The following is a 23,358-nucleotide window of genomic DNA, read 5'->3' as shown; positions in this document are numbered from 1 at the left end:
GCCGGTGAAGTCCATAGATTTACGATTCAGTACAAGGTGAAATCCATTAAAAAAAGCGCCACACGTCTCTTTGACAACCGCTTATGGAAACTTTTTTCATAATTTGTATTTCAAAATTTAACACTAGTCGAATAATGAATTCAGCGATCTCTTTTGAAGTTTCCTGTGATACCATTTTTTATTGAATCAAAAATAGTGATGTGACAAAGTGAACGATCATTCATTCATCATTCACTCAATATGTTCTGATCCAAATTAGTACATAATTTTAATACATAACAGTTACATCTGTTATTTATTAAGAAATTTCTCAGTCTAAGGCTTAATATTAATAATAAACGTAAAACCTATTTTGAGTCACAGTGATAAAAATAAAATTATTCTAAGACCTTATTTAATTTGACTAATAACTGAGACAAACAAAATTAAATGAATGCTTTTAATTAATAGATCAGATTTTTCATGTTGTATTAATGACTAGCAACGCCTGTGACTTCGTCCGCGTAAGTAAGTCACCTACTTCGGTATTATTGTATTCCGGAATTATTAAAGAACGAATGAAAATTAGTAATACTTATGTTAAAGAAGACTAAATGTATAGAATTGTAAAATAACTAATAGACTTTATAATATACTTCACATTATATATTTTACTCTTACAATGATATAATCATGAAACAAACAAGCCCAATAACATATAGTATATAGGTATAGTCGCCTATACAGCATACCCTATGTACGTCTCAATACACTCACAGCTAAATTAGAAAGTTGCGCACTAAAGGTGCGCACCAAAAACGTGACACTTTTTCGTTAGTTCAGTTGGTTTACCCCTCGGATTTTTCTCATACCGGGCGCCTTATATATAAAAAATCGATTCTTAAGGAGTAAACTCCAAAAAAATACACAATAGCAAAGATTTTTTACTATCTCTATAAAATTTACTTTTTATTTAAGTTTCTCTATTAATACAAATAGGGTAGTTGACTCATATCAAATTTAATTTAAATTATATATCAATTTTAAAATATTTAAAGTAGAAAAATTTTAAAAATACCGACCGAATTGAGAACCTCCTTCTTTTTGAAGCCGGTTAAAAATGTTTTATCTTAAGATTAAACGTAAAGAAATATCAAAGGAGTTCCAATTTCAACACATTGGTCCCTGCTCAGTATAGCACCGTATGCACCCTCATTGATCTTCGGGGCTCCGATATTAGAGTCGATCCGATATCGTTATTTTTTTTCTGACTCTACCTTTTCTTCATCTTTATTTTCATCATCAGATGATTCTAAACTTAGTGTTTGTGTTGGCTTAGGCGCTAGATATTTGTTTGAAATTGTAGTTTTTCGACCATCACAGAGTTGAACATTTGAATAGTCATTGACTATTCAATGCAAACAAACAGTCAAATCTTTCCGCTATATAATATTAGTATCTATATAATTAAGAAAGTCGGGTTTGTTACATATACATAATTACAACTCAAGAACGGCTGGACCGATTTGCCTGACTTAGGGTACTTACTTAGAGTAGGGGTAAGGTTGAGTAGGGTATGCTAGGGTAGGTGTTGGGTGAGAGTAAGGTAGGGTAGATGTAGGGTAGGGGTAGGGTAGTAGTAGGGTAGGAGTAGGGTAGGCGTAAGGTGGGAGTAGAATAGGGTAGGGGTAGGGAATGAGTCAAAGCGAAGCTTGACAGGATCCGCTACTAGATAATAATTAGCATACTAGTGAACCCGCCATCCTCCCAAAAACGCTAAGTTTATGAGGATGGAGGAGGATTTTGTAACTAAATAACACTTTTTTTGTACAATAAATATTTTATTCTTAGAATTTTATTATAAATTTCATTAGGTACTCTAAATTTTCAAATCGGAAGTAGTCGTACCCTCAGAGATCTGTGTGCCTAGTCGGAGTTTTCATACTGTTACGGTCACGGGATGATGACAGTTTTTTAAATTGTATATAAATTAAGAGTACGCTAATAGTAAAGCAATTTTGTAAAAGTAACAGGGTATCTGCGATCATTACTTTCGGAGTTACAGGGATTTAAAGAGTCAGATTTGCGGCGCTGCCGCGGATCCCTGAAAAACGCCCCATACAAAATGATACGCACTTATGACGTAGTAGGCAATTAATGATCGTTAGATTTATATGGGCGTTTAAACAAAATTACTAATATCTTTGTTATTTTTGCGTTTATGTTTATAGTTCACATATTAAAAAATGTTACATTTAATGTAAGGAAGCTAAAACTGTACGTATTTTCATCTAATTACGATAAAATATTTTTAGTAGATTTTGAAATTTTATAATCTTATTTATTTTGCAAATATCCAGTCAATCTTCGCTTTTTATGTATAAATTAGTTAACATTGACCTTATTTACCGGAATGTATTATAAAAATCAATATATTCAAACCTAGTCATCATCCCCATTGTAAGGAATTGAAACAGCGCCATCTAGTGGCATGGAGAGACAGCAAAGTTAGTTAGTATGAGTTTACGCCGTCACTGTCGAAAAGTCGTACGTTAACGCGGTGAAAAGTGAATAATGCTCATTGGTTGAAGCAACGTTTTTGACGTTTGTGGCTGAGTATAAGTTGCGCATTTTGACAGATCGAATAGTAAATTAACTACTCGATTGAAAAACGCGTCAAAAAAGTTGTCACTTGAAATTTCATGGTGAGACACGAGTGAAAACAAATTATGAATACGATTTAAAGTAAATATCTAAATAGAGTTAACAATGTAAAACTATATTAAAGCACTATTTTTTAATTGGAAAAGGACGAATAAGAAAATAGAACGCCAAGTAAGACGCAGGAGCTCCATGTATTGGAGCCTTACGAAGACGCAGATATAAGAGGCATTGCTTTACCAAAGAACCATTTGTTCTTGGGCTTACGTTACAGTAATTTCACTAATGAAAGCCTCAATAGCGTTCGGACTCATCGGAGAAGGTTTGATCCCGGCCCGCTGGACTATCGTGGTACCCACTCCTATTACAGTATTTTCTGACTAGTTGCGAGAGGAAAAGGAACGTTGGTATAATAAGTACTAGTTGGTGGGGAAAAGGAAAATAATAAAATAAAAGGATATTATGGCAAATATTCTTGTATAATAAAAGTGATGGTGCAGATAGTGTTACCGGCAACATTAACGGCTACAGAATCGAAGAATTTTATCAATAGGTAACCACGTTATTTGTGAGTGTCATAGACTAGACTATATTATATTCTTGTATTCCCACGGGAATGGTATCTGCGCGAAAGAAACTGCTAGGTGTAACTATAATTAATTTAACACGTTTGCTGCGGTACTAGGTCAATTAACCTCGTACGTCTAGCGTCTTCAAGAGTTACGAGGTTGATGGACCTCGTACTACACCACATAAAGTATACTAGATACTCTGCAATATGTGGCAAAACCTAGAAAAAGGTCTCAGCTCAGCATATTGCTATATGCTCCTCACATGCAAAGATTAGATTCCTAGGAATTAAAAAATGGGTATTCGTTTTAGAGATTTACAATTTGCAGTTATTTGTATACTTTCCTATTTAATTTTATTTATGCTGTGTTTGACTATTCAAACTAGGTAGTGACTATTTATGTAAAAATAATAAATAAAAATATTTAAAAAGTGCCATTTTTTATTCATCATTATTTGGTAATTAATTAATCATACCTTTAAGTTATTGAAATTAGTTAATTATTTTTACAAGTGCAGTACATAACATAAGCAATTTCATTATAAATTGGTCTTTGATATAAGTTTGAAGTTATGTTTGTTATAAATATTAACGGTTTAAAATAAAAGTTTAAAAAGTTTATCCTTTTATTATTAGACAATCATGTAATGTAACCACACAATAAGTACATCCTGCTTAACTGGCTTTAATCTAAAAACCCAACGAAAATTTTTAACTAAAAAGGCTTTCATGAGTAATCCTTAGTCTGCAAGTATGTATAAAACTCATCTTTCTCTTAGTTTCTCCAAAATAATATATTTTATAAGGAGTTTTTTGAAAGTATTCCAAATATTCAGTCTAGTTGGTGTTATAATTATGCTGGGTGAATTTCAAATTAAATATGCACCTCCACCATCCATACATGGTTGCATCTGTAAAAATAATTAATGTTTATAATACCTTTATGTAGTAGTTATAATATTATCAATTATTAGTGTCTTAATTTACGAGATAAGCAAGTGCATTTCACTATATTATGCTGCCTCATCAACCCATATTCGGCTCACTGCTGAGCTCGAGTCTCCTCTCAGAATGAGAGGGGTTAGGCCAATAGTCCACCACGCTGGCCCAATGCGGATTGGCAGACTTCACACACGCAGAGAATTAAGATAATTCTCTGGTATGCAGGTTTCCTCACGATGTTTTCCTTCACCGATTGAGACACGTGATATTTAATTTCTTAAAATGCACACAACTGAAAAGTTGGAGGTGCATGCCCGGACCGGATTCGAACCCACACCCACACACAGAGATCATATCCACTGGGCTATCACAGCTCTTATATATTATGCTGAGACACTTAAAAATAACCATTTTATTCTTAAAGTCTATATTATTTTGCAGTATTTGGTTCAAATTTAGGTATATACTTGTAGTTTTTAATAATATTGTTGTTAAACAATTTTATAACTTGCAAACTACTAAGTGGATTTGGATGAAATTTAGGAGTTACATTGTGCTTGGCTTTATTATGGCAATATTCATAATAGTTCAGATGTTATATGGTAGCTCCAAGCTTGTAATATATACAAGAAAAGGTTTCATACAAATAAATCCTTACTAATATTATAAGTACGAAAGTAACTTAAGTAGTAGTAAACAAGCAAGTCTGTTGCTATTTTAAGGTAAAACTGCCAAAAAAAAAACGGCGTTTGATTTTACAGAATTTTACACGTACATGCTATAATTACTTATATGTAAGTAGAACCCTGTAGAACCCTTGATGCCTGCAATCTTCTAAAGCCACTACGGTCCAAACTACCTATTAGGTATTCCATTAGAACAATTCGTTTTAATCCTATTGCATTCGAGAATAACTTGCAAGGGTTTTCATGTGCTGAAAATGATGCTACCTACGTCATCATCATTGACGATAAAAGTATTTATTCCACTTCATGGTCGTTTAAAATTTTATTTGATATTTATAATTTATAGATATAGAGAAATTTTAATTGGAATTAAAAATTAAAATTGTAGTATTATTGTCAATGTCAGTTGTCACACCATAGAGTACATTAACATTTGTGTCACACCACACTTCTCAGCAAATGTAAACAAAGACCACAGACGAAAAACGACAAAACAAAAGTATATTATTACCACCCTAATTTTGAAAAGTCGCTGGATCCACAAGACTGCCTAATTAGAGATGTCAATCTTTAATTGGTTGATTTATACTACAAAGTGCGTAGACAGAAAAAGTTCTAGACAAATTGATAGCTATCGTCAAAATCGTATCCGAATCGGAAAAATAATCAGTCGTCTATTTTTTTATATGCCTTTGTGTGCGTATACCTATACTTCGTTTACAAACGAGCAAACTACGTAACGTGAAAAGCTAAATAATACTCGTACTCAGGCTGCTAACGTAAACTGTAAAGTTAACGTGTATTCGATTTACGCGACGGTGCCGTCGTCGATTGCGTTTGATAAACTCCGACTAAGCACTCGGGGCAAATAGGTAAAAAATTGGTCAATTACATAATTTACACAATTTTTCTTTCAACGGTCTGTCACTAAGCGTTATGATAGACATTTCTGTTCAAAATTCCTCTTTGAGAGTGAATGATCTGAGGCACTATTTTTTACCTATAAAGAACAAGACATCACTATCACTTATGACAATAAATATGATATCATTATTTTACAAAGTGACATTAGCGTCTGTCAGAAAATTCGCACGATTATTGAATATACTATAACAACAATTCTTTATTCTATTACTTCAATAATCTACTATACACAAATAAGTCGGGATTTCCTTTTTGACGCTATAACTCCAGAACGCACGAACCGATTTCCACGGTTTTGCATTCGTTGGAAAGGTCTCGGGCTCCGTGAGGTTTATAGCAAAGAAAACTCAGGAAAAATTTCAACATAGGGTAGGGGTAGGGGTACGGTAGAGGTAGTTGAAAGTTTACATCGAGTTCCACGCGGACGAAGTCGCGGGCGTCCGCTAGTTACCAATAAAAAAATACTCCTTCTTATTTCTTTTTTTTTTTTTTAAACAGTTTTTAAAATATTTAAAAACATAAGACGCCATTTTTCTTGAATAATATTGAAAATTACTGATGCGACGGTTCGTACGGTACTACTGACTCGAGAATGTATTATTTTTTGAATTTTGTATCTCGAGCGGCTTTTTGACGGCCTCCGTGGCGCAGTGGTATGCGCGGTGGATATACAAGACGGAGGTCCTGGGTTCGATCCCCGGCTGGGCAGATTGAGATTTTCTTAATTTGTCCAGGTCTGGCTGGTGGGAGGCTTCGGCCGTGGCTAGTTACCACCCTACCGGCAAAGACGTACCGCCAAGCGATTTAGCGTTCCGGTACGATGCCGTGTAGAAACCGAAAGGGGTGTGGATTTTCATCCTCCTCCTAACAAGTTAGCCCACTTCCATCTTAGACTGCATCATCACTTACCATCAGGTGAGATTGTAGTCAAGGGCTAACTTGTAAAGAATAAAAAAAAAAAAAAAAAGGCTACGACACCGTTGTGCCTGTGTTGCTTTTACAATCCTAAACTGACCCGAGCTTGGAATCTAACCCAGATTAATTATTACAGCTCTACTAACTGCGACAGAGCGGTCAAAAATGCACTTCACGAAAAAGGGGTAAAGACGAAAGCAGTTTTTTTTTATTCTTTATTACAAGTTAGCCCTTGACCCTCTCACCCTGTTATTAAGTGATGGTGCAATCTAAGATGAGATCGGGCTAACTTGTTAGCGCTAATTTGTTATGGCTAACTTGTTAGGCTAAACTTGTTACTCGTTAGATTTTCCAGCTCTCGGACCTTTTGAAATTAGCGAAAAGTTAAATAATGCATTCAATAAATTTAGAAATAGGTTCCAAAAATTAATTAAATTATTTAATAAAAGTAGTGTTTCACTTTTAAAAACCTTTAAAACCATATATTTACGATTCGGTACAAGTATCTAATTCTATGTTTAAAACCAAATAGTATTATTTGAATAAAAATGTAAAAGAAAAAGTCCAGATGCCAGACCCGTAATAAAAAGTAGCCAAAATTTCATCCTGTGGTATCTTTGGTTAAAAGAACCTAGAGCTTCTTTGACAAAAAAATGAGGATTTATGATTTACTAGCGGACGCCCGCGACTTCGTCCGCGTAAATTTCGATGTCAACTTTACTACTACCCCTACCCTACCCTAACCCTACCCTACCACTACCCCAACCCTACCCTACCCAACCCCTACATCTACCCTACCCATACCCTACCCTACCTCTACCCCCATCCTACCCCAAACCTACCCCTACCTTACCTACACCCTACCCCCATCCTACCCCTACCCTCCCCGTACCCATCCCTTTCCTACCCCTATCCCACCCGTACCCCTATCTCACGCCTATCCTACCCCCTACCCTACCACTTCCCTATCCTACCCGTACCTCTACCCTACCACTACCCTAAACCCGGCCCTAAACCTACCCTACCCCTACACTACCCCTACGCTTCCCTACCCGTACCCTACCCTACCCTGTAACTTCTCTATCTTACTCCTACTTTTAGCAAAATCGGTCCAGTCCTTCGAGAGTGGTGGTATGACCAAGAGAAATAGAGACTTCTATGCTAATAATATAAAGAGGTAAAGTTCGTGTGGTTGTAGGAGGTAATCTCTGGATCTACTGGACCGATTTGGAAAATTGTTTTATGAATAGAAAGCTACGTTATTTGTGAGTGTCATAGACTATGTTTGATCCCCATATTCACACGGGAACGGGAACTACGTAAATGAAAGCGCCGGGCGTCATATAGCGGAATTTCTGCGTCTTTTAGAAATTTTGTATTATCTCCGAAACTATTTAAGTAATTAACATACTGTAAAGGGCAAATCTTATCTCCATAATATCCTTGTGATTATTAAATAATTTATTTTAATAAGGATTAAAGTTTAGTTGTATAAATGATGACGTAAACCTAAGTATATAAAATTAATAATTTTTAAAACACAAAAGGTACTATATCTGCTAATATATAGAAGATAGATATATGGTGTCGCGGACTTTTTTGTAGAACTTTTAAAGATACATAAAGTCTCTGTACATTAATTTCAATTTTACACAATAGTTAAGGCAGCGCATGCGAATAAGTCTGTTTAAGAGGATTTTCAGTCCGACCTGTATGACAAAAACTGTGATAACTCGGCTAATATATGTGATACCAATATAAAATATAGCCTATAGCACTCCCCGATAATGTAGCATTCTACTGGTGAAAGAATTTTTAAAATCGGACCAGTAGTTCCGAAGATTACCCCATTTAAAAAATGTGACAAACTTACAAACTTACAAACTTTACCTCTTTATAATATTAGTATAGATGACAGCGTCTGTGTGTACAGGGGGCATAGACAGGGGGGGCTTAGATACATAGATAATAGGGGGGGGGGGACAGTTCCATACATTCTACAGTGTTGCCAGAAAGTTTTGTAACCTTTTAGGTGATTTTTTGACTGCACTTAACTTACAATTTCGTATATCTAAAACAGAACGGTCGTTAAATCAAGAAATGCGGACAAATGCTCAAGAACTCATCGATGTTTCTGTGTCAATCTCACTATAAATGAAAAACGTTACAATTGACGTTGCGAAATAAGCAAGTTGCAGTCACATTGAATTTCTTAAAAAAATCAAGTATGAATTTAAGAAATTAACGTCTATTGTTTTTTAAATCCTTGCTCTTTAATTGTATTTTTCTTATCCCATAAGTAAAAGGCAAACAATCAGGGCCTTACTTAAGATGATTCTATTTACGAGTAAAATCTCCTTCGGTTTGTAGTAATTTAGTACTTGGCTAGTATTCGTAACAGACAGATATTAAAAAAAAAAAATTACTTTAGCCCCCAGAGGCTGAAATGGTGGTTTAGCCATGCTGTGGAACGCAAAAAGCAAGAGTAGTAGTAGTCAAAAGGTTACTTTTTAATATTTCGGGTAACTTCTCATAAGATCCAACTGGCAACACTGTTCTAAATACATACATTCGCATTAGCATTGTAGTAAAATCGATATAGCAGTACCAAATGTCTAACTGTCTCTTTCTTACAAATTCTGAATCGTATACGTTAAACGAGATGACAAAATGTTTGTTTATGTTGTTTTCAGCAACAGCAACACTTAACTCGTGACGCCATGATAAATAGTCGGCTGCCAATTCGGCCTTAATTATTAAATATTGGATGTTTTGTGGCGTCAAACGAAATCTGCAAAGTCAAATAGACATATTTTGCGAAATACGATTTCTAAATCTATGGTTCTAAGACACTTCTAAATATTGATATTAATTCACTCTTTTTAGCCGTTTCGTTTGTGATTTACTCCTTTGGACACTGCCCATAATATGTGGCAAAGTGCGTTGTGTTGTGTATCAAAATGCCAACTATAAATGTTATAATGTGCAGTGCAGTTCGCTGAGAAGCAAAAATCAGCCTTATTTAACATTTCATAGGTTAGTATTCGATTTCATTTTAACATATAAGATTGTTACAAATTATGTGGCTACGATTATGACATGTACTCTTAAAACCTATACATGATGAAATATTCGCTCAGGTTCGATTTAAATTAGATCACATTATTTTTTCTCAAATAAACAAAATAATAGTGGTGTACCTATATCGATAGAATTCATAATTAATTTATAGTAAGCGTCGATATCTCAGTGGAGCCTTCTACTTTGACGCCGACTGTTTAAGCCTGTTCGCAGTTATTTAATTAATGTATTTAAAAACCAATGAGTTCATAATGTGATCAAAGTATGTATGCCAAAACCTACGAGAAGACCTGAGGCCAGTCCCGAGTCGTTGATACACAGCACATTTATTTATTTATATAAAGCACGCCAAGTATACTTTTAAAAAACAGAATATGTCACCTAAAAAAAATCTAATAATATTTATATTAACTCTATTTATACAATTTTATGTCAACACTTATATAATTATACTAGCGGACGCCCGCGACTTTGTCCGCGTGAAACTCGATGTGAACTTTCAACTACCTCTACCCTACCCCTACCCTACTCCTACCCTACCCCTACCCTACCCCTACCCTACACCTACCCCACCCCTACCCCACCCCTACCCCACCCCACCACTACCCTACCCCTACCTTTCCCCTACCCTACCCCTACCCCGACAAAAAATTTAATAAGTGGGGAAAACAAAAACGAATGGATTCACTTACGAAAGGAGGTTTTTAAACTATTATCTCCCACGTTTACTTCGGAAATTATGTTACTACAAAAAAAAGTATCCTATGTCCTTCTCCTGACTCTAAACTACCTCCCTGCCAATTTTCAGCTAAATCGGTTCATCCGTTCTTGAGTTATAAGTGAAGTAACTAACAAAACTTTTTTTTATATATATAGATGTCAAATTTGTTAGAAAGATTATATGTCAAGTTAATTAAAAAAAATATAAATTTGTCAAGATATTTAAACTTAATTATTCTAAATTTTACAAAATAAAATTTAAAATATTAAATTAAATCAATGTTTTATTTTATAAAAAAAAAAAGGTCATGCACATTATTTTTAAAGATGTTAAAAGAGTTGTGGAAGATGTCGATACCCAGTATGGTATTGATAATTCGTTATATTTGGCACATAATAATGGGGGCCTGCTTACCAATGTTAGTCTTTATAAAAGGAATATGAAACACTTTCTCAGTACCGTGGTGTGGATATCTACGCGGGACTAACAAAGATACCCTTAAAATTATGGAGAAAGCATAAGTCAAGTATTTCACGTCTTCTTTGCAGTGGTAACATTTAGATCTGCGTTAGTCTAGTTTACTAGCGGACTCGGTCAAGTTTTGCTTTGATTTATGTGCAATTCTACCGTATACCCACCCCTTCCCTACCCTACTCCTACCCCTACCCCTACCTTAACCCTACCCTTAATATCTATAATAGATTCTTATATACATTTTTATATAGGAAACAGAAAAGGGTTAAATACCAGGCAATCTTAGTCTTAGGAACTTATATTAGGAAATTAATATGTGGATTGTAGGTGGTGTGGTACATTATAAAAATATACATTACACACTAATAGAAATAATATTTTATAAAATAAAATATATATACAAAATTCAAAATTCAAAATTCAAAATTCATTTATTTCAAGTAGGCTCAGTTTACAAGCACTTTTGACACGTCAGTTGACTATTTGTAAAGATTCTACCACCGGTTCGGAAGGCAGGTTCTGCTGAGAAGATACCGGCAAGAAACTCAACAGTTGCTCTTTTGAAAAAAGTCATACAGTATTACAATTTACATTTGATAACAATTAAATTACAATTTCTTATAGTTTTATTTCCTGTGTGAAGGTGGAAGCTGATCCAATGGCCTCCAAGCACCTTTGTCGTTAAGGAACTCATCAATAGTGTAGTAACCTCGACTAAGTAAATGTTTTTTAACACATTGCTTAAAGTTGTGCATTGGCAAGTCCATCACAGTCTTGGGGATCTTGTTATAGAAGAGTACACCCAAACCCACAAAAGATTTTTTAACTCTTTGGAGACGATATGCAGAAATAACTAACTTATGCCCGTGTCTAGTAAGACGTGGGTTTAGATCTCCTTTTCGTTTGTACAAATTAATATTTTGTCTTACATAAACTATACTGTTATATATATACTGACAGGCTACTGTTAAAATGCCTATTTCTTTAAACTTTTGACGAAGGGACTCGCGTGATTTTAGTTGATATATTGCTCGAATTGCTCTTTTTTGAAGTACAAATATAGAATGTATATCAGCAGCCTTGCCCCACAACAAAATACCGTAAGACATTACGCTGTGAAAGTAGGCAAAATAAACAAGTCTAGCTGTATCAACATCAGTAAACTGTCTTATTTTTCTCACTGCAAAAGCAGCTGAGCTGAGTTTACCTGACAGTTTTTCTATATGAGCACCCCACTGAAGTTTAGAATCCAAGGTCACTCCCAGGAAAACTGTGGAATTCTCTATTTCTAGTGTTTCACCATTGATCATTATAGACTTATCTAATTTTATAACATTTGGTAATGAAAACTCAATACATTTAGTTTTCTTTGCATTTAAAAGTAAGTTGTTAACAGTGAACCAATGCGACACATGCGATATGGCACGGTTTACATCGTCGGAATTATCTTTACTTCTGTCACTCTTAAAAATTAGGGATGTGTCGTCAGCAAACAGTACTATCTCACAGATGCCGCTAACATGGTGTGGTAAATCGTTTATGTACACTAGGAATAGAAAAGGACCCAGAATTGAACCCTGTGGGACGCCCATTGTGTTAGAAAAACCGCGAGACTTTGAATCATTTATGCATACCTTTTGTGTTCTATCACTAAGATAAGAGGCGATGAGATCAAGTGCAACACTTTTTATGCCATAGTGGCTTAACTTAAGTAAAAGAATGTTATGGTCAACACAATCGAATGCTTTGGACAAATCACAAAATACACCAATAGCATTCTTAGCATTTTCCATGCATCATATATATGTTTTAAAAGTTTAGCACCTGCATCAGTTGTACTGCGACCTTTAGTAAAACCATACTGTTCAGGGTGAAATAAATTATTTAAATTAAAATGACTTAAAAGTTGATTTAAAATGATTTTTTCAAAAACCTTACTAAGTGTTGGCAGTATTGTAATTGGTCTATAATTATTAACATCAGTTTTGTCACCTGATTTAAAAAGTGGTAACAGTTTGCCATGTTTCATTAGGTTCGGAAAGATACCCAAATCCACGCATTCATTAAAAATAATAGCTAAGTGGGGAGCAATTACATCAATTATATTAGATATTACTTTCACTGACATGCCCCACAGATCTCCGGTTCTTTTTAATTTTAACAAATTGAAAGATTTTTTAATGTCTGATACAGTTATGTGGTGAAATTCAAAAAGAACGTTGCACTCTTTAACATTGCCTCTTAATAGTCTCTGGGCTTCCGTAGCAGACAAATCTAGTGAATCAGTTAACAAGATAACATTCTGGAAAAAATCTTCAAAGGCATTAACAACCTCGATATCAGTGTTTACCTTTTTGTCATTGACAATTAATTCAAAACTGATATCCCGCGGTTTGATTTTTCCTGATTCTCTATTAATTATATTCCAGGTGGTTTGTATCTTGTTCTCAGACTCAATTATTTTCTGTTTGATGTGTAACGATTTCGCAAGAATACAAACACGTTTGAAAATTTTTGAGTAACTTTTGACATAATCTAAATAAGTTCGCGTTTGAGTATATTGTTTTTGCTCGTACAACTCGTACAGTTTGTCTCTACTTTTGTAAATGCCTACAGTAGCCCATTCGCTAAACTTTAATTTTTGGCTAGCATTAATGCGTTTAAAGTTAAAAATTTTACTAAACTCTCTGTCTATTGTCTTGAAAAGTGTACCAAAGAGCATGTCTGGATGATTATTTTCAAATGCAAGACTTGGAATTTTAGAAATAATTGTGTTTTTGAATCGCTTTAATTTACTTTCAGTTATTGGCCTACACTTTACCCATTGATTGCTATTGGTTTTATTATTTAAGATAGTAATTATTTGACCACTATGATCAGAGCTTAATTTATTTATTATCTTCTTTCTCTCAAGCACACAATTATAAAATATATTATCCAGACAGGTACCTGAAGTTGCGGTTATCCTAGTAGGTTCGTTAAAAGCATGCATCAAATCAAAACATTTAAATAAGTTAAGAAATCTAACAGATTTTGAGTTTTCTGTTAGAATATCAACATTAAAATCGCCGCAAATCAGTATTTGTTTGGAAGATGTGCACAATCGCCTCATTACATCTTCCATTACCTCTTCAAATTGATCAAAGTCAGCAGGAGGGGGTCTGTACACGCATACTATAATAATTTGTTCCAACTCCACACAAGAAAGTTCAACAATGCATTCCACAGAAAGACGAACTATATCTTTTCTATCCTTACATTTTAAGTTATTATGTAAGAAAATTAAGGAGCCACCATGACCAGCCCTTCTGAAGAACACACTTGACAATGAATAATTATTAATATTAAGAACTGACAGCTGTGAGTTAGTGAGCCAATGCTCCGTAATACATAATATGTGTATATTGAATTTTTCTACAAATAGTTCAACTTCTAACTCCTTGCCGTTGATGCTCTGTATGTTTTGGTGTACAAGGTTAATGTTACAGTGCATCTCCGTTGTCGTATCTAGTTTAAAAAATTTTCAATTGTAACAGTACCAGGATTGGTACTGCGGTCAGGTATAGAAATATTTGTACTATTAGTACAGGTTGTAAAAATGTCAAAAGACTGCGTTACAATACTTGTAACTGGATCGGTTAAATTACAATTAACAATTGAGACAGTACTATCATTCGTACTCTGGTCAATAGAAACATAACTACTATTATTACATGTCATATTAATGTCAATAGACTGTGTTACAACACTTGTAACTGACTCGTTTAAGTTGTAAGCCAACAGAGAGGCAACATGCTGCTTACATTTTTTTGGCAGATATAAATTATCTTTAGTCAACGAATAAGATGAGATAAACTTATTCATGTCAAAATAAAAAAATGCATCGCTGTGATGGTATGTCAAGTTGTATAACATAAGATTCAAGTTATGGATATGCTTATTTTCTTTAGCAATTGACTTAAGGTATGGAAATGCACATAATGTAAATTTACATTTGGTTCTATTATGTAATACCAAAAGCTTTTCAATACATTTTATAATTTGATGCCTTTTAATATTTGAACTGTTCCCTAACATCAAAATTACATTTGAGTAACCAACTACATTTTCTATACTTATGCTATTTATTAAATAACTAAAACTAGCCCCCGGAAAACATTTATTAGTCACTGAATGGTTTAAGTAATGGCTCATAATGGAGCCAAAATCCTTACCTAACTTATCAGAAATTATTAGAGTCTTTTTTTGAGCTTTGTCTGGCAAATTAAAACTATGTGAACTTAAATTATTATCTGAGATTGAAGGAATTGGAATAACATTATTATTACACTGCTCATTTTTGCCAATATATCCAGAAATAGACAAAACACTACAATCCTGGGTAACCGAAGGTACCTGATTTGAACATTGGCATTTGTTACTTAATGATTCAAAACGGGCCATATTGTATGTACCTAAGGCTAACAACTCTTCAGCCGCTATGATCTGATCATGGATCTGACTTTGAGACAACTCATATTTAGCAGTTATTTCCTGCAAGGAATTTTCCATTTGATTTAATTCATACTGTAAAATTTGTGTTTCATTTTCATATTTTTCCCTGGAATTTTCAAGTAAAGAACAGTAAGTGTTAACTTTTTTTATTAATAGTGACCGTTCTTTTCTTAAAGCCAGGTTTTGTTTATTTGTGCTATGAAATTTAATTAGTTTTTGAGTCTTTTTGATTATTTTTTTAATTTTAATATATTTTTTAATTTTATTGTGGCTATTAAAGAAAGTATGTCTAGATTGTGGCATAGCTGAAGTTTTGGTTGCACATGGGCTGTCACAAGTCAGATCAATGCAAAGCATTGGCGCCGGGACTGATGTGGAAGAGGCAAGCAGTTCATTATACAGATTGTTTGTATTTTGTGTTTCAAAATGTTGTAATTGTGACTGAAGGTCATTAATCGTTTTGTGTGCACTGTTCAGTTCATCTTCCAACATTGATACATTAATATGTTATAAGACAAATATTCTAATAAAATATGTCAATATGATTAAGATACTTAATACACCATAACAGATTTTTCAAATATATCAAGGGATTTTGATTTTTGTCTTGTCAACTGGGAGTGCATTCCATAGCTTTAATAGTACGCAGAGCAAATGAACATTAACCATTTGGCTCCTAAATGGACGACCGGTCGCCCATCGTATCCGTTACATGACATGTAAAAAAATATAAAGTAAACTAAGGGCAATAGGCGAGCACAGTATCATGCTCCGCGCGATAGAGAAATATAAATAGTTTTTAAATGGCTCACAACGGTAGATTTAAACCGCATTCCCTGACTGTCGGCTTCTTCAATGCAGACGGGGCTTTTCTATAAAATACTAGCGGGCAGCGAATGGTTAAAAAAAAGTACTCCTATGGAAAGGCATACACAGTGTAACAACATGGTCTTAGCTCATTTTATAGTGAGTCATACTTCCCTCCACTCAGCTGTGGAGTGACTCTGTTCTAATAATACAAGTATTAGTGTTGACAAAAACATGCTAAAGTGTTTTTCAGATAGCAAGAGTACGGTGACAGTTGCCTTATGAGGTTCATAATATGTAGGTACTATTATCATGAATCGCAGCAAACTTTCTTTATCTTTATCTGAAAAACACTATAATAGTGCAAGTTTTATACAACAATAAATTAATTGATAAATAAAAATATAATATACTAGCAGACGCCCGCGACTTCGTCCGCGTAAATTTCGATGTCAACTTTACTACTACCCCTACCCCTACCCTACCCTACCACTACCCCAACCCTACCCTACCCAACCCCTACATCTACCATACCCCTACCCTACCCTACCCTACCCCTACCTCCACCCTACCCTACCCTACCCCTACCTTACCTACACCCTACCCCCATCCTATCCCTAACCTCCCGGTACCCTATCCCTTCCCTACCCCTATCCCACCCGTACCCCTATATCACGCCTATCCTACCCCTACCCTACCACTTCCCTATCCTACCCGTACCTCTTCCCTACCACTACACTACCTCTACCCCTACCCTACCACTACCCTAAACCCGGCCCTAAACCTACCCTACTCCTACACTACCCCTACGCTTCCCTACCCGTACCCTACCCTACCCTGTAACTTCTCTATCTTACTCCTACCCTTAGCAAAATCGGTCCAGTCCTTCGAGAATGGTGGTATGACCAAGAGAAATAGAGACTTCTATGCTAATAATATAAAGAGGTAAAGTTCGTGTGGTTGTAGGAGGTAATCTCTGGATCTACTGGACCGATTTGGAAAATTGTTTTAACAATAGAAAGCTACATTATTTGCGAGTGTCATAGGCTATGTTTGATCCCCATATTCACACGGAAACGGGAACTACGGAAATGAAAGCGCCGGGCGTCATATAGCGGAATTTCTGCGTCTTTTAGAAATTTTGTATTATCTCCGAAACTATTTAAGTAATTAACATACTGTAAAGGGCAAATCTTATCTCCATAATATCCTTGTGATTATTAAATAATTTATTTTAATAAGGATTAAAGTTTAGTTGTATAAATAATGACGTAAACCTAAGTATATAAAATTAATAATTTTTAAAACACAAAAGGTACTATATCTGCTAATATATAGAAGATAGATATATGGTGTCGCGGACTTTTTTGTAGGACTTTTAAAGATATATAAAGTCTCCATACATTAATTTCAATTTTACACAATAGTTAAGGCAGCGCATGCGAATAAGTCTGTTTAAGAGGATTTTCAGTCCGACCTGTATGACAAAAACTGTGATAACTCGGCTAATATATATGATACCAATAAATAAAATATAGCCTATAGCACTCCCCGATAATGTAGCATTCTACTGGTGAAAGAATTTTTAAAATCGGACCAGTAGTTCCGAAGATTACCCCATTTAAAAAATGTGACAAACTTACAAACTTTACCTCTTTATAATATTAGTATAGATATAGACTAGCAGATCCGCTCAAGCTTCGCTTTACTTATTAATTTATTTATTTGCACTTCTTCCCTATCCCTTACACTACCCTACCCCTACCCTACCCTACCCTACAACTACCCTACCGCTACCCTACCCCTACCATATCCTTATACCATAAACCTACCACTACCCCTACCCTACCCCTACCCTACCCTACCCCTACCCCTACCCTGCCCTACCACTACAAAAAAAAAAGTATCCTATGTCCTTCTCCTGACTCTAAACTACCTCCCTGCCAATTTTCAGCTATGTCTGTTCAGCCGTTCTTGAGTTATAAATGGAGTAACTAACACGACTTTCTTTTATATATACAACGTGTCCCAAAATTCAACGATAAGCGGGCGCCAAAAGATTGACCTGCTCATGAGCACTTAAGGAAAAATAATAAAAAAAATATACCTAAATTTTTTTTTTAGTTACAAAATAAATTTTAAAATTCTTTGAAAATTTACACCTTGTATGATATTTTGAACTACCGCAGCTACAATTTCTTAAATATGCTTAAGATTTTTTTTGTATCGGAACCTAAGTAGTACTACTATTCACCACAACTCTTAAAAACACCACAATGCCCGCAGTTTTTACACAAAAAAAAATCAAAATATTTTTTTTCCCTCAAATTTTTAAAGATTTTTACTTTCAGTCTACTTTGACTCATGGTCTTGCAAAAAAAAGTATGAACACCGCTATGGCAAGTTATTTTCAAAGTTGACGCAACTAATCAAGATTTCAAAATAGTATAATACCCTAGGATAACTAGTCACAAAAAAAAATATGCGTACCATTTGTAAACAAGAACCAAATTTCTTAATTGTTCTTGTTGTTAGTAATAAATTTTACTATGTTCCAAAAATGTGTTTGTTATTTTAATTACACAACATTAAAGTAAATGTTCGAATTGTTTTCCACCGGCATTAATACAGGCACGACATCGCCTTAAAAACGACCGTTTTATTTTTCGCGCATATCTTCTAGCATTGATATGTGCCGCAGCCTGAGTGATTTTTTGCCGAAGCTCGTCCAATGTCGTAATCGGTTTTGCGTAGATCCTGTCTTTGAGACAACCCCAATAAAAGAAATCCAGGGGGTTTAGGTCGGGTGATCGGGGTGGCCATAGGATAGGACCAAGTCGCCCGATCCAACGCCCCGGATACTCGTGGTCTAGGTATTGTCTCACAGGACGAGCGTAGTGAGCTGGGCAACCATCATTTTGATACCACATATTTTGAAGGTCGCTTAGGGGGACGTCTTCTAGTAATTCTTGCAAATCATTTTGTAAAAAGTTCAAATAACTGTCCCCATCTAAGTTTCCTTGTAATTCAAAAGGCCCAATCACTTTTCCATTTAAAATGCCCGTCCATAAGTTGACCTTAAATTGATATTGGGATTTGTCTTCTCTCATCAGGTGCGGATTCTCATTGCTCCAGCTGTGTAGGTTGTGAAGATTTAAATAGCCATCTTTCTTGCAGGTTGTTTCATCCGACCATAGTACTTTATCCAAGAACTGAGGATCTTCCCGATGCTTTTGAAGCATCACTCGGCAAAATGCGATCCGCAGTGGATAGTCCCGTGATAGTAACGTTTGTACACGTCTGTAATGATATGGGTGTAGCCGATGACGTTTTAGTATTCGATGTGCTGAACTTTTTGGGATTCCCGTAGCTGCTTCTATGGCACGCACTGAGGTAGTTGAATCAATGTTTATTTCATTGAGAACTTCTTCATCGCATTCCGATCTAGGTCTTCCAGCGTTTCTTCTAGCTGACGGCAAACGACCCTCCGAAAACGCTTGATGCACATTCATAAATACCCGATAATCTGGATATCTTTGAGCGTTTGGGTACCTTTCTCGATACAATCTGCTAGCAGCGTTAGCATTGCACCGACATTCTCCATAAATGAGATGCATGTTAGCGTATTCCATCGGCGTGTATGGTTGCGGCATGATAACGCTAAACAGTCCAAAATACACCAAAAGTCCAATTCACAAAACACAGGCACAGTCCAAAATAATGCCAGGTCAGTTCAGTTTGCAGATCACTTAAGTCCAGTCCAAAATGCAAAGCCAAAAGTCGTTAGTACGAGAGCCACGTCAATTGAATACGGAAAGTTGCGCAGTAAACAAAGGAGCAGAGCGTACTGACTTGCTGGGAACAGGATTTTCTTTACCTGCATCATTGTCATTCAACAAAGAACATCTGTCTATCCCTCTCTAACGTATACTTATCGCTATCTTTCTCTCTCTCTCTCTCTCTTATTTTTAAATGTTATCGTTCGTTCCATTAAAATTCTAGGAAATTGCAACGTATGACTCACATCATTTTGTGCATAAAGTAAAAGTGATTTCTAGGAGCAAAAACATTTTAGAAATTTAGTTCTTGTTTACAAATGGTACGCATATTTTTTTTTTGCGACTAGTTATCCTAGGGTATTATACTATTTTGAAATCTTGATTAGTTGCGTCAACTTTGAAAATAACTTGCCATAGCGGTGTTCATACTTTTTTTTGCAAGACCATGAGTCAAAGTAGACTGAAAGTAAAAATCTTTAAAAATTTGAGGGAAAAAAAATATTTTGATATTTTTTTGTGTAAAAACTGCGGGCATTGTGGTGTTTTTAAGAGTTGTGGTGAATAGTAGTACTACTTAGGTTCCGATACAAAAAAAATCTTAAGCATATTTAAGAAATTGTAGCTGCGGTAGTTCAAAATATCATACAAGGTGTAAATTTTCAAAGAATTTTAAAATTTATTTTGTAACTAAAAAAAAAATTTAGGTATATTTTTTTTATTATTTTTCCTTAAGTGCTCATGAGCAGGTCAATCTTTTGGCGCCCGCTTATCGTTGAATTTTGGGACACGTTGTATATAGAGACAAATAATTAGCAATAAATTAAAATTGCGACTATAATTTGAGATTTAAACTATCCTATCTCTCAAGTTGGATCGAACTGCACATGGTGTGCGAATTTTATTATAATCGGTTAACTGGTTTAGGAGTCCATTGAGGACAAACATTGTGACACGAGATTTATATATATTAAGATGTACTATTTCTGATTTCAGGATGCCAAGGAATGAGAAGTTGAGACAAAAGTGGTTAAATGTTATTGGGATCGAAAACATAAATCCACGACACAAACAATGGTTTGTCTGTTCTCTACATTTTGAAGAAAACAGTTTTAATAAAACATTAGATGTAACAAGGCTACGGGAAAATGCAATACCAACCCAAAATTAAAATATAATATATAAAAAGTAAGTACCTATATATTATATTGAGAGAAATATCTTAGCAATCCATTGATTCACTGTGAGGTCGCCGAGTCCATCTCTTGGCAGAGAGAAAAAGAGCAAAGTCCAGGACTTCAGACTAATGTATGTAGAGTTAAGGAATGGGGATGATGACTAGGTTTGAATATATTGATTTTTATTATACATTTGTGTAAATAAGGTCAATGTTAACTAATTTATACATAAAAAGCAAAGATTGACTGGATATTTGCAAAATAAATGAGATTATAAAATTTCAAAATCTATTAAAAATCTTAAATCGTAATTAGATGAAAATTCATACAGTTTTAGCTTCCTTACATTGAATGTGACATTTTTTAATATATAAACTATAAACATAAACCCACAAATAACAAAGATATTAGTAATTTTGTTTGTACGCACATACAAATCTAACGATCATTACATTACCTACGCGTCATTAGTTCGTGCCATTTTGTATGGAGCGTTTTTCAGGGATCCGCGGCAGCGCCGCAAATCTGACCCTTTAAATCCCTGTAGCTCCGAAAGTAATGATCGCAGATACCCTGTTGCTTTTACAAAATTGCTTTATTATTAGCATACTCTTAATTTATATACAATTTAAAAAAGTGTTATCATCCCTATTCCTTGACAATCAATTAACATAACACTCACCTTCTCCGCTCATGTTGTCTTCATGACTGTCACTGTCACTAACTGTGACGGAAAACATCGTGAGGAAACCTACATACCAGAGAATTTTCTAATTCTCTGCGTGTGTGTGGTCTGCCAATCCGCATTGGGCCAGCGTGGTGGACTATTGGCCTAACCCCTCTCATTTTGAGAGGAGACTCGAGCTCAGCAGTGAGCCGAATGGGTTGATAATGATGATGATAGCTTCCATCTTCACACAGGAAGTCAAACTATAAGAGATTGTAATGTTGCTATAAATTGTAAATTATAATACTGTATGTTTTTTTTTTAAACAGAGCAACTGTTGAGTTTCATGCCGGCTCTTAGCAGAACCTGAATTCCGAACCGGCGGCAGGCCTGGCTCACTCCGCGTTTTAAGAAAAACGTATAAGTACAATGTACCCTGCACCCCTACGTCGCGGCGAATTCAGGCGAGAGTCGCGCGCCGCTCGTTTAATCGAATATTATTAACCAAAACATTTTTTTATATTTTTTATAATATATTTTTTTTTATATTTGTAAATTAAAATTTGTTAATAACCTTGGATTTTATTTTTTGCATATTTTAGCAAATATCCTAATCCCATTCTCCTATCTATACTAATATAATAAAGCTGAAGAGTTTGTTTGTTTGATTGAACACGCTAATCTCTGGAACTACTGGTCCGATTTGAAAAATTCTTTCAGTGTTAGATAGCCCATTTATCGAGGAAGGCTATAGACTTTATATTATCCCTGTATTCCTACAGGAACGAGAACCACGCGGGTGAAACCGCGCCACGTCAGCTAGTTTATATTATAAATGTGAAAGTTTGTATGTTTGTTACTCAATCACGCTACAGCAAAAATAAAATAAAAATTTACTCTTTATTCAAGATTACATTGACTTATTGATAGGGCTGGGACCTTCTTGTAAATACTGGACCTGTATCAGAAGGTCCAGCTACGCTACAACTATTGAAACGATTTGGTTGTAGAGTATACGGAATGAAGGATAAAGCTTAGAGCATGGGCTACTTTATAATGAAAAATTGATAATCGTTTTCATTGTGTAAAGAGCTCCCTAAAACACTGGTTTGTGTAGTGGAATCGCATAAAAAACAGCCGTCAACAATTTAGTTCCCTAAAAGATAAAGTTTCGTTTTATTTGTAAGTATTTGTAACTTAATTAAATTAAGTAATAAAAACAGGGAGCGCACGTAACAGCAAAACATCGATCAAGTATTGATTACAATTTGTTGTTTTGCGAATAGTAAGGACACAGAATATATTTATTGGTGTCAATTTTTTTCGATGTGTGTATCGTCTCCCTCAAGAAAAGACAGAATTTTGGTGCGATGCATCTCCATAAACTAATTCCTCTATGACCACGAATTTAATTGTAGAGCTGGCAGCACTGCTTGACACTTTGACTTATGTTCCTTGCTTTGACATGCCTTGAGTTTTGAC

The 23,358-nt window shown here is 35.0% G+C and overlaps 2 long non-coding RNA genes across 4 annotated transcripts; one reads left to right on the top strand and one right to left on the bottom strand.

The window, feature by feature from the left end:
- Nucleotides 1–3,707: 3,707 nt before the first annotated feature.
- LOC112049499 (uncharacterized) lies at nucleotides 3,708–5,263 on the bottom strand. Its single transcript, XR_002887094.2, has 2 exons — nucleotides 4,929–5,263; nucleotides 3,708–4,122 (listed from the first exon to the last, which is right to left on the bottom strand). It is a non-coding gene; the product is annotated as an uncharacterized LOC112049499 (long non-coding RNA).
- A 4,232-nt stretch (nucleotides 5,264–9,495) lies between these two features.
- Nucleotides 9,496–22,454, top strand: LOC128199529 (uncharacterized). 3 transcript variants are annotated; one of them, XR_008252151.1, is made up of 3 exons: nucleotides 9,496–9,714; nucleotides 21,028–21,219; nucleotides 22,114–22,141. It is a non-coding gene; the product is annotated as an uncharacterized LOC128199529 (long non-coding RNA). The 3 variants fall into 3 exon arrangements; XR_008252150.1 differs by having other exon boundaries at nucleotides 9,499–9,714; nucleotides 22,131–22,141; XR_008252149.1 differs by lacking the exon at nucleotides 22,114–22,141 and adding an exon at nucleotides 22,206–22,454 and having other exon boundaries at nucleotides 9,501–9,714.
- Nucleotides 22,455–23,358: the final 904 nt, after the last annotated feature.

This window comes from Bicyclus anynana, chromosome 26 (assembly GCF_947172395.1).
Source record: "Bicyclus anynana chromosome 26, ilBicAnyn1.1, whole genome shotgun sequence".
NCBI lineage: Eukaryota > Metazoa > Arthropoda > Insecta > Lepidoptera > Nymphalidae > Bicyclus > Bicyclus anynana.
The sequence above is the reverse complement of the archived record's forward strand: the minus strand, read 5'-3'. Positions and strand labels throughout refer to the sequence as shown.